We start from the raw sequence: 12603 nt of genomic DNA, 5'->3' as shown, positions 1-12603 counted from the left end.
ATGAGGTCCCCTCTCATTCTTCTGAACTCCAGTGAATACAAGCCCAGTTGATCCAGTCTTTCTTGATAGGTCAGTTCCGCCATCCCGGGAATCAGTCTGGTGAACCTTCGCTGCACTCCCTCAATAGCAAGAATGTCCTTCCTCAGGTTAGGAGACCAAAACTGTATACAATACTCCAGGTGTGACCTCACCAAGGCCCTGTACAACTGTAGCAACACCTCCCTGCCCCTGTACTCAAATCCCCTCGCTATGAAGGCCAACATGCCATTTGCTTTCTTAACTGCCTGCTGTACCTGCATGCCAACCTTCAATGACTGATGTACCATGACACCCAGGTCTCGTTGCACCTCTCCTTTTCCTAATCTGTCACCATTCAGATAATAGTCTGTCTCTCTGTTTTTACCACCAAAGTGGATAACCTCACATTTATCCACATTATACTTCATCTGCCATGCATTTGCCCACTCACCTGACCTATCCAAGTCACTCTGCAGCCTCATAGCATCCTCCTCGCAGCTCACACTGCCACCCAACTTAGTGTCATCCGCAAATTTGGAGATACTACATTTAATCCCCTCATCTAAATCATTAATGTACAGTGTAAACAGCTGGGGCCCCAGCACAGAACCTTGCGGTACCCCACTAGTCACTGCCTGCCATTCTGAAAAGTCCCCATTTACTCCTACTCTTTGCTTCCTGTCTGACAACCAGTTCTCAACCCATGTCAGCATACTACCCCCAATCCCATGTGCTTTTACTTTGCACATTAATCTCTTGTGTGGGACCTTGTTAAAAGCCTTCTGAAAGTCCAAATATACCACATCAACTGGTTCTCCCTGGTCCACTCTACTGGAAACATCCTCAAAAAATTCCAGAAGATTTGTCAAGCATGATTTCCCTTTCACAAATCCATGCTGACTTGGACCTATCATGTCACCTCTTTCCAAATGCACTGCTATGACATCCTTAATAATTGATTCCATCATTTTACCCACTACGGAGGTCAGGCTGATCGGTCTATAATTCCCTGTTTTCTCTCTCCCTCCTTTTTTAAAAAGTGGGGTTACATTGACTACCCTCCACTCCATAGGAACTGATCCAGAATCAATGGAATGTTGGAAACTGACTGTCAATGCATCCGCTATTTCCAAGGCCACCTCCTTAAGTACTCTGGGATGCAGTCCATCAGGCCCTGGGGATTTATCGGCCTTCAATCCCATCAATTTCCCCAACACAATTTCCCGACTAATAAGGATTTCCCTCAGTTCCTCCTCCTTACTAGACCCTCTGACCCTTTTATATCCGGAAGGTTGTTTGTGTCCTCCTTAGTGAATACCGAACCAAAGTACTTGTTCAATTGGTCTGCCATTTCTTTGGTCCCCGTTATGACTTCCCCTGATTCTGACTGCAGGGGACCTATGTTTGTCTTTACTAACCTTTTTCTCTTTACATATCGACAGAAACTTTTGCAATCCGCCTTAATGTTCCCTGCAAGCTTCTTCTCGTACTCCATTTTCCCTGCCCTAATCAAACCGTTTGTCCTCCTCTGCTGAGTTCTAAATTTCTCCCAGTCCCCGGGTTCCAAAATAAAACTCTGCCAAAATAAAACTCTGCAACTCCAGAATGCTAGAATTACAATGCCAAATTTGCTCATCATTGCAATTGACAATAGTTTGATTCCTGTGGAACCTTGGCAGTGCAAATGAGATATGAGAGGTTTAAAAAAAAACATTTGATAATACAATGAAATTCAATCAATTTAAGTTAGAAAAAGTTCATAGGAAATAAATACAGCACTGTGTTCTGGTGTACTCTGTGTGATCTGGCAGAGGAAGAGTGTTTGGTGACCTTATGAACATTATCTGAATCTTTCTGAGTACTGGTTAGTGATTAATGGCCAATGGCTCTCTGGTTCAGTTAAGTTCCTCTGCTCGGAAAGATGACACACCCATCAACAATGAACAGAAAGTTCTCTTTCTAAATTGAACTAGAATAACAATCTAAATCCAGAAATTAAACCAGGAAGTGGCATGCTGAAATGTTACAGGTTTGTTTATCTGATGATTAAAACAATTCAGCATATATTACTTCCTTTACTCAAAGTCAAGTCACATGTCATTTTTTGCTACAATATTGGTCTAATGTACATTTGTAAGTACAGTATATTCTATATTCTATACATTTTAAAATAATCACAGCCACTCAGCACTTCTACAAGAGCACCTTATTTTATGAAGGTTGAGCCTTTAGTGATAGTATTCCACATTTGGCATCTCCATTTCCAGTAGTTTTTTGCGGGTGGGGATGGTTAGATAGTAAAGTCAGTTAGCAAGCTGGCCTTTCACCTCTGGAATCCAGTTTTATGTTCAGCCCTGATTGATGGAATGAACATTTCTTCTATCTGTTGGCTCTAGGGTTCCTGTGTAAAATGAGTTTGGCTTGTCTCAAAACAATTCCTAGTGGGCATGTGACCATTGCACAAAACTACCTCTAATTCAGCATTACTTCACACTAAATTGTCAATATTACACTGAAAAGTTACTCTGTATGGGTGGAACATGTCACACTGATCCATCCGTAATGCTTTCTATTAATGATGAAAATTTAACTTAATTCGGATTGAATATCAAGTCACAGGAAAAAAAATGAATTACCAATTTAAAAAATAGCCTGATATCTAGGCTAAGACAGGTCAATCCAATCCAATCAAATTCTAACAATTCCCTGGCATCTCCCCATCATATAATTGAATAAAAGGGGTGGGGAAAAAAGAAACATTTAAAATTAAATAAAAAGCAGGCTGTAATTGATTAGTGCACCATTTCCTAGCTGTGTATTCGTACTGGGTAAATGCTTTTGAAAGGACTGGCACTTTTTTACTGCAGGTAGGTAGAGCTTTACCATTAGGTTTTGGAAAAAGTGAAAAAGATGCTTAGGAGTACAGGGCTTTTGGATAGAGATTCTTTGCCGGGGAGGAAACTCCTCTTGCATACAAGCTCAAGACCTAATCTGCCTTTCAGGGTCAGCGAATGAGTTGCAATGTGTGAGCCCTTCCAAGGTAACAGCGGTGGGTGCTCTCGTGAAGTTGGGGCTGAGATACATTGTTGGAGCAGAATAGAGAGAAACTTACTCTGCATGTAACATACCCAGATTATGGAGTCGAATTAACTACTTCACACTCTTGTATCTGTTCAAGCCCCACTGCTGGAAAGAAAGAAAGACTTGGATTTATATAGCGCCTTTCATGACCACTGGATGTCCCAAAATGCATTACAGCCAATGAAGCAATTTTTGGAATGTAGTCACTATTGTAGTGTGGGAAACGTGGCAGCCTTTTTGCGCACAGCAAGCTCCCACAAACAGCAATGTGATATTGAGCAGATAAACTGTTTTTTTTGTTATGTTGATTAATGGTAAATATTGGCCAGGACACTGAGGATAACTCCCCTGCTCTTCTTCGAAATAGTGCCATGGATCTTTTACGTGAAAGTGGACCTTCGCACACTGACCTACATTGGCTCCCAGTTAAACAACGCCTCGATTTTAAAATTCTCATCCTTGTTTTCAAATCCCTCCATGGCTTCGCCCATTCCTACCTTGTAATTTCCTTTAGCCCTACAACCCTCCGAGATATCTGCGCTCCTCTAATTCTGGCCATCCCTGATTTTAATCACTCCACTATTGACAGCCATGCCTTCAGCAGCCTAAGCCCTAAGCTCTGGAATTTCCTCCCTAAACCTCTCCGCCTCTCTACCTCTCTCTCCTCCTTTAAGAATCTCCTTAAAGTCTCCGGGCCCGAAATTCAGTACCGCTGGAAAGCTGGTGCTCCCCTCACCTTTTTGCAGCCATTAGCACCGAAATTTTTTCATGGCTGAGCCACCCCATATTCAGCTCCAAAAGTGAAAAAATGGGTTAGGCACTAAGGAACCCTTCCAAAGTGCATTTTTCAGCAGTGTGGCTGTCTTAATTTGAACGTTATCACCACTGAAAAATTCAACATGCAGGTAAGGGTTTCTAATGAGCCAGCTGGCTGGCCTTTTTAAAGGCCAGGGTTTGCAGCAAGGCCCTGAGGGTAGGGGAAGGAGGTTGGAAGGATGGCTGGTGTAAGAGGTACAAGGAGAGCCAACAGGTTCACTGATCTGGAGTTGGAGACACTGATGCACGGTGTGGAGGACAGAAGAAGAATACTGTTTCCTGATGTGGGGAGACCTGGCAGACAGGCAATAAATAATACATGGAGGGGGATTGCAGGGGAGGTGTCAGGCACCTCCATATATGTGAGGATTACCCTCCCAGTAGGGTGCTGGCCAGTCTGCACCCGGCCTTTCCAGGCCCAGAGGTGTTCCAGGGCATCCTAGAAGGACAGCTGTAAGTCCCAGACAACAACCACAGCAGCCTTCCAGGATGCATGATGCAGCCACGGGGATGACAGTTAGGCATAGTGTTAGGGTAGTCATGCATAAGAGGTGTTATAGTAAGATGCAGAGGAGTAAAAAATGATTAGAGTATTATTATATTGTTCTTTATGTTCTGTTTTTGCAGTGATTCAGATAATTTGCTAAATCTTTATTTTTGGCACATATATCTGGCCAAGTGTTTCATCTGGGAGTGGGCAATTCTGCGTAAAGGCACTCATTTCGATGGTCATTGAAAGTGGTAGCTGAAGGGTCATGTGTGGATGGGATTATCTGAAGTGAGTAGCTATGAGACGCAGCTGCACCTCCCTTCCAGGGTTGCGATGGGGACAACGCCTCCTAGCTCTGGGGCGACGGGGATCTTCCTCCTCTTGCGCCTCCTCCTCCTCCTCCTCATCATCAGGTGGTACCGCTGGCTCGACATCCAGTGGCTGTCCCCTCATGATGGCCAGCTTGTGCAACCATGGCTGCTGTCTCCTTTGCCCGCTGCCTCTCTGCATGGTGCTGATGACAAAGCCTTCTCCTGCGTGCCGCCCTGCTTCTGACCAGATGTACCAGATGTCGCCCTCTTAACACTCCTCCCACTCTCAGAGTGAACCCTGCCAAGCAGGTCTCTGCTGCCCAGAATAAGGCCTACAGGCCTCCACTAAAGAGTCAGACCTGAAAGTCCTCCAAAAGTCTGTGAAAACCGCTGAGCAGCACTCAGCAGGTTTAATGGAGCCAAAACATTAACAAACTATTTACATAAGAAACAGACTCGATTGCGGCAAAACTCCAGCGGTGTCGCATTTGTGCACCAACTGGAACACCTCGGGGGGGCACTGCCTGAAAAAATTCTGGATTTTTGTATCTGAATATCGTGGGCGTGGCCGTTTTTCAGTGGTCCGCCCACTGATGAGGTCACTACGCCACTAATACTTTTACCGCGGTTTCCCCCAGCCGATTCTGGCTGAAGTGCACAACGCTGAAACACCCCCACCCCTGAGCTGAATATGGCTCGGGGAGGAAAAAACACCCGACCGCGGCAGCCGATTGATTTTTTTTGATCGGCCGTCCAAACTCCGCGATAATAGTCCCTTCAGAGATGCTGAATTTCAGCCCCTACCTCTTTGACCAAGCTTTTGGTCATCTGCCCTAATATATCCTTTGTTGCTTGGTGTCAAATTTTGTTTACTAACGCTCCTATGAAGTACCTTGGGATGTTTTGCTACATTAAAGGTGCATATAAAAATAAGTTGTTGTTGGAACTTGAATCCACAGCCTTCTGACTCCTGATTTGGAAGTGCTTGAAGTGGGAAAATGCTCCATTTCCCAACACAGATATCCTTTACCTCAAAACTCTTAAAACTAATTTGCGCAGCTTTTTGGAAAATAAATTTTCATGAAAATAATATGTGGTTGAAGGTTGGAGGCTTTTGCATTGAGACACTTCTGTCTGTGGTCATCAAATCTATTTTGGCAGTAACTGCCTGGCAATTGTACACAGTCACACTTAACCATCCAATGAAATGTCATCATGTAAATAAACAAACTAAAAATGATCTATTGAGTTTTTCAAATGAGATCTGGCTATTTTGTTGCTAACCATGGAATAAAAAACACTTATTAGGGTTTATGACTGACTTAAAATACTAACAGGAACATGCTGTAATATAGTCCAGTCAGGAAGTTAACTTTGAACATGATGTTTTTGTAGTCGTCTGGCGCTGATCAGTATAGAAATTCAGGAAGTGTGTCATGGGAAAATAGCGTTTAATGCTTTGGCTTGAACCACTCGCATGCGACTTGCGCAAGATCAAAAAAAGCACTATATAAGTAACCACAAGATAGTGCTTGGTGACAGCTTCTTTTTATATATTGAAAGCATTGTTCAGTATGATTGGTCAAGACTTAAGTTGTCAGGAACAAAAAACCTCTGATTTTATCTAAGATTTTAACTAAGTTGCATATTTGCAGCTTTGCAGACTAGCATCATGTTCTAGTTGTCAAAAGGGAGAGAAAATTAGTTAATTCATGCATCTCAGAAACCATTGAAAACATTTCAAATACATTTAATTATTTTGAACTCCAACAACTGTAGTTATGGAGGTAAATGTAGTGACTATTTTAGCCTATTAACAGCAAGAAGATGAATGATCAGTTAGTCTATATTTTGTGTATGCGAGCAATATTGACCGGGTCACCAGGAAACTTCCCTGCTCTTTTTTGAATAGTGCCATAGGATCTTCAACATCCACCTGAACCAGTGCAACAGTCAGATAGGGCTTCAGTTTGACACTTGGTTTAAAGGACAGCACTCATGACAAAACAGTAATCCATCAACAATGTACTCGCCACTGTTATGTATTTATGCTTGGGGTTACCAGACACCAGGGGGCGTCACTGTCGGAGGTCATCGAGCTGTACGTGCGCGTGTGCGATCACTGGTATATAAGAGCGGGTACCATGTCATGTGGGTTACTTTGGGTGTGAATAAAGTTGGATCAGGTTTACACCTGAGGCAGTTTACAGTGACAAGTCTTGTGAGTCATTACATTCATTACATTTGGTGATGAGGTAACTTAAGAACCTTCGCAAATACAATGGGCACTATTGGAATTCTGGAGAGATTTGCGGATGGCGAGGATTGGGCCGATTTTATCGACTGCCTGGATCAGAATTTTGTGGCCAACAAAATGGAGTGAGACGCTGACGCAGTTCAGCACAGGGCGGTTTTCCTCACTGTTTGTGGTCCAAACATTTATGGCCTCATGAAGAATCTTCTCTCACCTTTACATCCAACAGACAGAGAATATGGGGATTTGTGTGCTTTGGTGCATGACCATCTTAAGCCAAAAAAGGGGATCATCATCTCATGCTATCACTTCTACACGCATGTTCATGCTGAGGGCCAGGATGTGTCGGGATTCGTCACTGACCTGCGACGTCTTGCTGAGCCGTGTAAGTTCGGGAACATGTTGGAAGACATGCTGCGAGATTTCTTCATGATAGGCATCAACCAGGATGTGATTCTTCGGAAGTTATTGGCCAAAGAGAAGCTGGATTTGAGCAAGGCCATCGTGACTGCCCAGGCATGCGTGACGGCTGATGATAATTTGAGGCAGATATCATCGAAGAGTCGGAGCTCCACGGCAGGTACTGTAAACAAGATTGTGTCATCGTCTGGCAGAGCTGCTTCTGGCAGGGCCTACTCGACTGCTTATGTGAAATCTCTAGCTGCTCAAAGTCTGCCAACTGGTACGAATCCGATTTCACCCTGTTGGCGTTGTGGGGACAATCATCAGCCTCATCAGTGTCAGTTTAAACAGTATTCTGGTAATGGCTGTTTGAAAGTGGGGCATCTTCAGAGAATGTGCCCACAACTGAACAAGCATGCTGCCACTCATCACATTGCTGATGATGACCCGTCCAGTGCTGGCCCAGATACACAACCCGAGGAGGAAGTATATAGTCTATATCCGTTCTTGGGAAAGAGCCAGCCGATAATTGTTAATGTGAAGCTGAATGGTGGCCTGTATCAATGGAGCTGGACACGGATGCGAGTCAGTCGATAATGAGCCAAACGACATTCAACAAGTTGTGGGACACTGAGGCTGTGAAACCTAAGCTGAGTCCAGTCAATGCCAAGTTGCGTACTTACACTAAGGAACTCATACCAGTGATTGGCAGTGTAGTAGTCAAGGTGTCATATGAGGGTGTGGTTCATGATCTACCATTATGGATCGTCCCAGGTAATGGTCCAATGCTGTTTAGCAGGAATTGGCTCGAGAAAATCAAGTGGAATTGGAATTATATCAATGTGTTGTCATTGCTGGATGTCACTTCGTGTGCTCAAGTGTTGAAGAAGTTTCCTTCTTTGTTTGAACCGGGCATTGGTAATTTTACTGGAGGCAATGTGCAGATTCACCTGGATTCTGATACAAGGCCTGTCTATCATAAGGTTCGGTCTGTTCCTTACATGATGAGGGAGCAGATTGAAATTGAGCTTGACAACAAACTCCAACGTGAAGGGGTCATATCACTGATCGAGTTTAATGAGTGAGACAGTCCTATTGTTCCTGTATTGAAGAGTGATGGCACTGTCAGGATTTATGGAGACTACAGGGTTATGATTAACCAATTTTCAAAACAGAATCAGTACACGTTACCGAAGGCTGATGACCTGTTCGCCATGCTAGCTGGTGGAAAGTCGTTCACTAAACTGGATCTGATGTCGGTCTATATGACACAGGAGTGTGTCGACACTTTGAAGAAACTCACCTGCATCAACACCCATAAAGGGCAGTTTGTCTGCAACAGGTGTCCTTTTGGAATTCGTTTGGCTGCAGCCATATTTCAGAGGAAGATGAAAAGTCTACTGAAGCCCATTCCTAGAATGATCGTGTTTCAAGATGACATTCTGGTCACAGGTCGCGACACTACTGAACATCTGAACAATCTTGAAGAAGTCTACATCGTCTGGACAAAGTGAGGCTCAGGCTAAAACGTTCGAAGTTTTTCTTCATGGCATCTGAAGTTGAATTTCTGGGGAGGAAGATTGTCGCTAATGTCATCAGGTCTACTGATTCGAAAACCAAGGCCATCAAAAATGCATCCAGGCCTCAGAATGTGACGGAGCTGCGTTCATTCCTTGGGCTACTCAACTACTTTGGTAATTTCTTACCCAGATTGAGCAATTTGTTAGAGCCACTGCACGTGCTACTCAGAAAAGGCGACAACTGGGTCTGGGGTGTGTCTCATGATAGGGCCTTTGAGAAAGCTAAGAATCTGCTCTGTTCGAACAAGCTGCTTGTTCACTATGATTCATGTGAACATCTTGTATAGGCCTGCGATGCGATGCTTGAACAAGTACTTTGGTTCGGTATTCACTAAGGAGGACACAAACAACCTTCCGGATATAAAAGGGGTCAGAGGGTCTAGTAAGAAGGAGGAACTGAGGGAAATCCTTATTAGTCGGGAAATTGTGTTGGGGAAATTGATGGGATTGAAGGCCACTAAATCCCCAGGGCCTGATGGACTGCATCCCAGAGTACTTAAGGAGGTGGCCTTGGAAATAGCGGATGCATTGACAGTCATTTTCCAACATTCCATAGACTCTGGATCAGTTCCTATCGAGTGGAGGGTAGCCAATGTAACCCCACTTTTTAAAAAAGGAGGGAGAGAGAAAACAGGGAATTATAGACTGGTCAGCCTGACATCGGTAGTGGGTAAAATGATGAAATCAATTATTAAGGATGTCATAGCAGCGCATTTGGAAAGAGGTGACATGATAGGTCCAAGTCAGCATGGATTTGTGAAAGGGAAATCATGCTTGACAAATCTTCTGGAATTTTTTGAGGATGTTTCCAGTGGAGTGGACATGGGGGAACCAGTTGATGTGGTATATTTGGACTTTCAGAAGGCTTTCGACAAGGTCCCACACATGTGCAAAGTTAAAGCACATGGGATTGGGGGTAGTGTGCTGACGTGGATTGAGAACTGGTTGTCAGACAAGAAGCAAAGAGTAGGAGTAAATGGGTACTTTTCAGAACGGCAGGCAGTGACTAGTGGGGTACCGTAAGGTTCTGTGCTGGGGCCCCAGCTGTTAACATTGTACATTAATGATTTAGACGAGGGGATTAAATGTAGTATCTCCAAATTTGCGGATGACACTAAGTTGGGTGGCAGTGTGAGTTGCGAGGAGGATGCTATGAGGCTGCAGAGTGACTTGGATAAGTTAGGTGAGTGGGAAAATGCATGGCAGATGAAGTATAATGTGGATAAATGTGAGGTTATCCACGTTGGTGGTAAAAACAGAGAGACAGACTGAATGATGACAGATTAGGAAAAGTGGAGGTGCAACAAGATCTGGGTGTCATGGTACATCAGTCATTGAAGGTTGGCATGCAGGTATAGCAGGCGGTTAAGAAAGCAAATGGCATGTTGGCCTTCATAGCGAGGGGATTTGAGTACAGGGGCAGGGAGGTGTTACTACAGTTGTACAGGGCCTTGGTGAGTCCACACCTGGAGTGTTGTGTTCAGTTTTGATCTCCTAACTTGAGGAAGGATATTCTTGCTATTGAGGGAGTGCAGCTAAGGTTCACCAGACTGATTCCCAGGATGGTGGGACTGACCTATCAAGAAAGACTGGATCAACCGGGCTTGTATTCACTGGAGTTCAGAAGAATGAGAGGGGACCTCATAGAAACGTTTAAAATTCTGACGGGTTTAGACAGGTTAGATGTAGGAAGAATATTCCCAATGTTGGGGAAGTCCAGAACCAGGGGTCACAGTCTAAGGATAAGGGGTGAGGCATTTAGGACCGAGGTGAGGAGAAACTTCTTCACCCAGAGAGTGGTGAACCTGTGGAATTCCCTACCACAGAAAGTTGTTGAGGCCAATTCACTAAATATATTCAAAAAGGAGTTAGATATAGTCCTTACTACTAGGGGGATCAAGGGGTATGGTGAGAAATCAGGAATAGGGTACTGAAGTTGCATGTTCAGCCATGAACTCATTGAATGGTGGTGCAGGCTCGAAGGGCCGAATAGCCTACTCCTGCACCTATTTTCTATGTTTCTATGTTTCTATGTTTCATCATATGGGGTTGGCTATGTACTCCAACAAGCAAATGAGTCAGGTAAGCTATAACCTGTTGCGTATGCTTGTCAAAGGCAGAAAGAGCTTAGAGCATGGTAGAAAAAGAAGCTTTGCCCTGTGTGTATGGGGTCAAAAAGATGCACCAGTACCTGTTTGGTCTTCGTTTTGAACTGGAAACAGATCACAAGCCACTCATTTCATTGTTTTCAGAAAACAAAGGGATTAATATCAATGCATCGTCCTGTATCCAGAGATGGGCATTGACATGGTCTGCCTATGATTATGTTATTCATCATAGACCTGGCACTGAGAATTGTGCCGATGCACTTAGTCATTTGCCGTTGCCCACACCTGACATGGAGATGCATCAACGTGCCGATCTACAGTCGGTAATGGATGCTTTTGAGAGTGAAGGAGCACCTGTCACTGCTCAACAAGTTAGGATCTGGACCAGCCATGACCCTGTTTTATCGGTTGTGGAACGTTGTGTCCTCAGTGGTGATTGGTCTGCAATACCTATGGAAATGTGTGATGAGACCAAACCTTACAACCGTCGCAACGATGAACTGTCCAATCAGTCAGACTGTTTACTGTGGGGTAATTGTGTTGTCATGCCTAAGAAAGGTAGAGAGAAATTTGTACGTGAACTACATAGCACTCATCCTGGTATTGTCATGATGAAGGCCATTGCTAAGGCTCATGTATGGTGGCCTAGAATTGACTCTGATCTGGAATCATGAGTGCATCAGTGCAATACTTTCATGCAGCTAAGTAAAGTACCAGCGGAATCTCCCCTGAGACCTTGGTCATGGCCATCTAAACTATGGTCGAGGATCGACATCGATTTTGCGGGCCCTTTCCTGGGAAAGATGTTTTTGGTTGTGGTGGATGCATATTCAAAGTGGATAGAGTGCATTATTATGTCATCCAGTACGTCTACAGCTACTATTGAGAGCCTTTGTGTCGTGTTTGCTACTCATGGTTTGCCTGATATTGTGAGCGACAACAGATCTTGCTTTACAAGTCTGGAGTTTCAAGAGTTCATGAAACTCAATGGTATCAAACATGTGAGGTCAACCCCATTCAAATCTGCTTCTAATGGTCAAGCAGAGCGTGCTGTTCAAACGATCAAGCAGAGTATGAAACGTGTAACTCAGGGTTCACTGCAGACTCGCTTGTCCTGTATACTGCTCAGTTACAGGACCAGACCTCATATGCTTACTGGGGTCTCCCCTGCTGAATTACTGATGCAAAGATGTCTCAAGACCAAGCTCTCTCTTGTTCATCGTGATTTGAATGATCATGTTGAAAACAGACGTCAAAGTCAACAAGGGTATCATGATTGTGCTGCTGTGTCACGTGACATTTATGTCAATGATCCGGTTTATGTACTGAACTACAGTTGGATGCTGGGGGATAAAGGATATGACCTTGCCAGCTGACTCATGACCCCCCTGCGTAAGCCCCAGACAGAAGCTGAGAAGCGCTACAATGAAAGCCATATCACCACACACACTAGCGTCAAAAAGACGATTGGAGTTCTGAAGCAGCGCTTCAGCATGGTCTGGTCATGGCCATTGTTTCCAACCCTTGTATTGATGTTTTACCT

The sequence above is a fragment of the Pristiophorus japonicus genome, chromosome 4 (genome assembly GCF_044704955.1).
Source record: "Pristiophorus japonicus isolate sPriJap1 chromosome 4, sPriJap1.hap1, whole genome shotgun sequence".
Taxonomy (NCBI): Eukaryota; Metazoa; Chordata; class Chondrichthyes; family Pristiophoridae; genus Pristiophorus; species Pristiophorus japonicus.
This window is presented reverse-complemented; position numbering follows the sequence as displayed.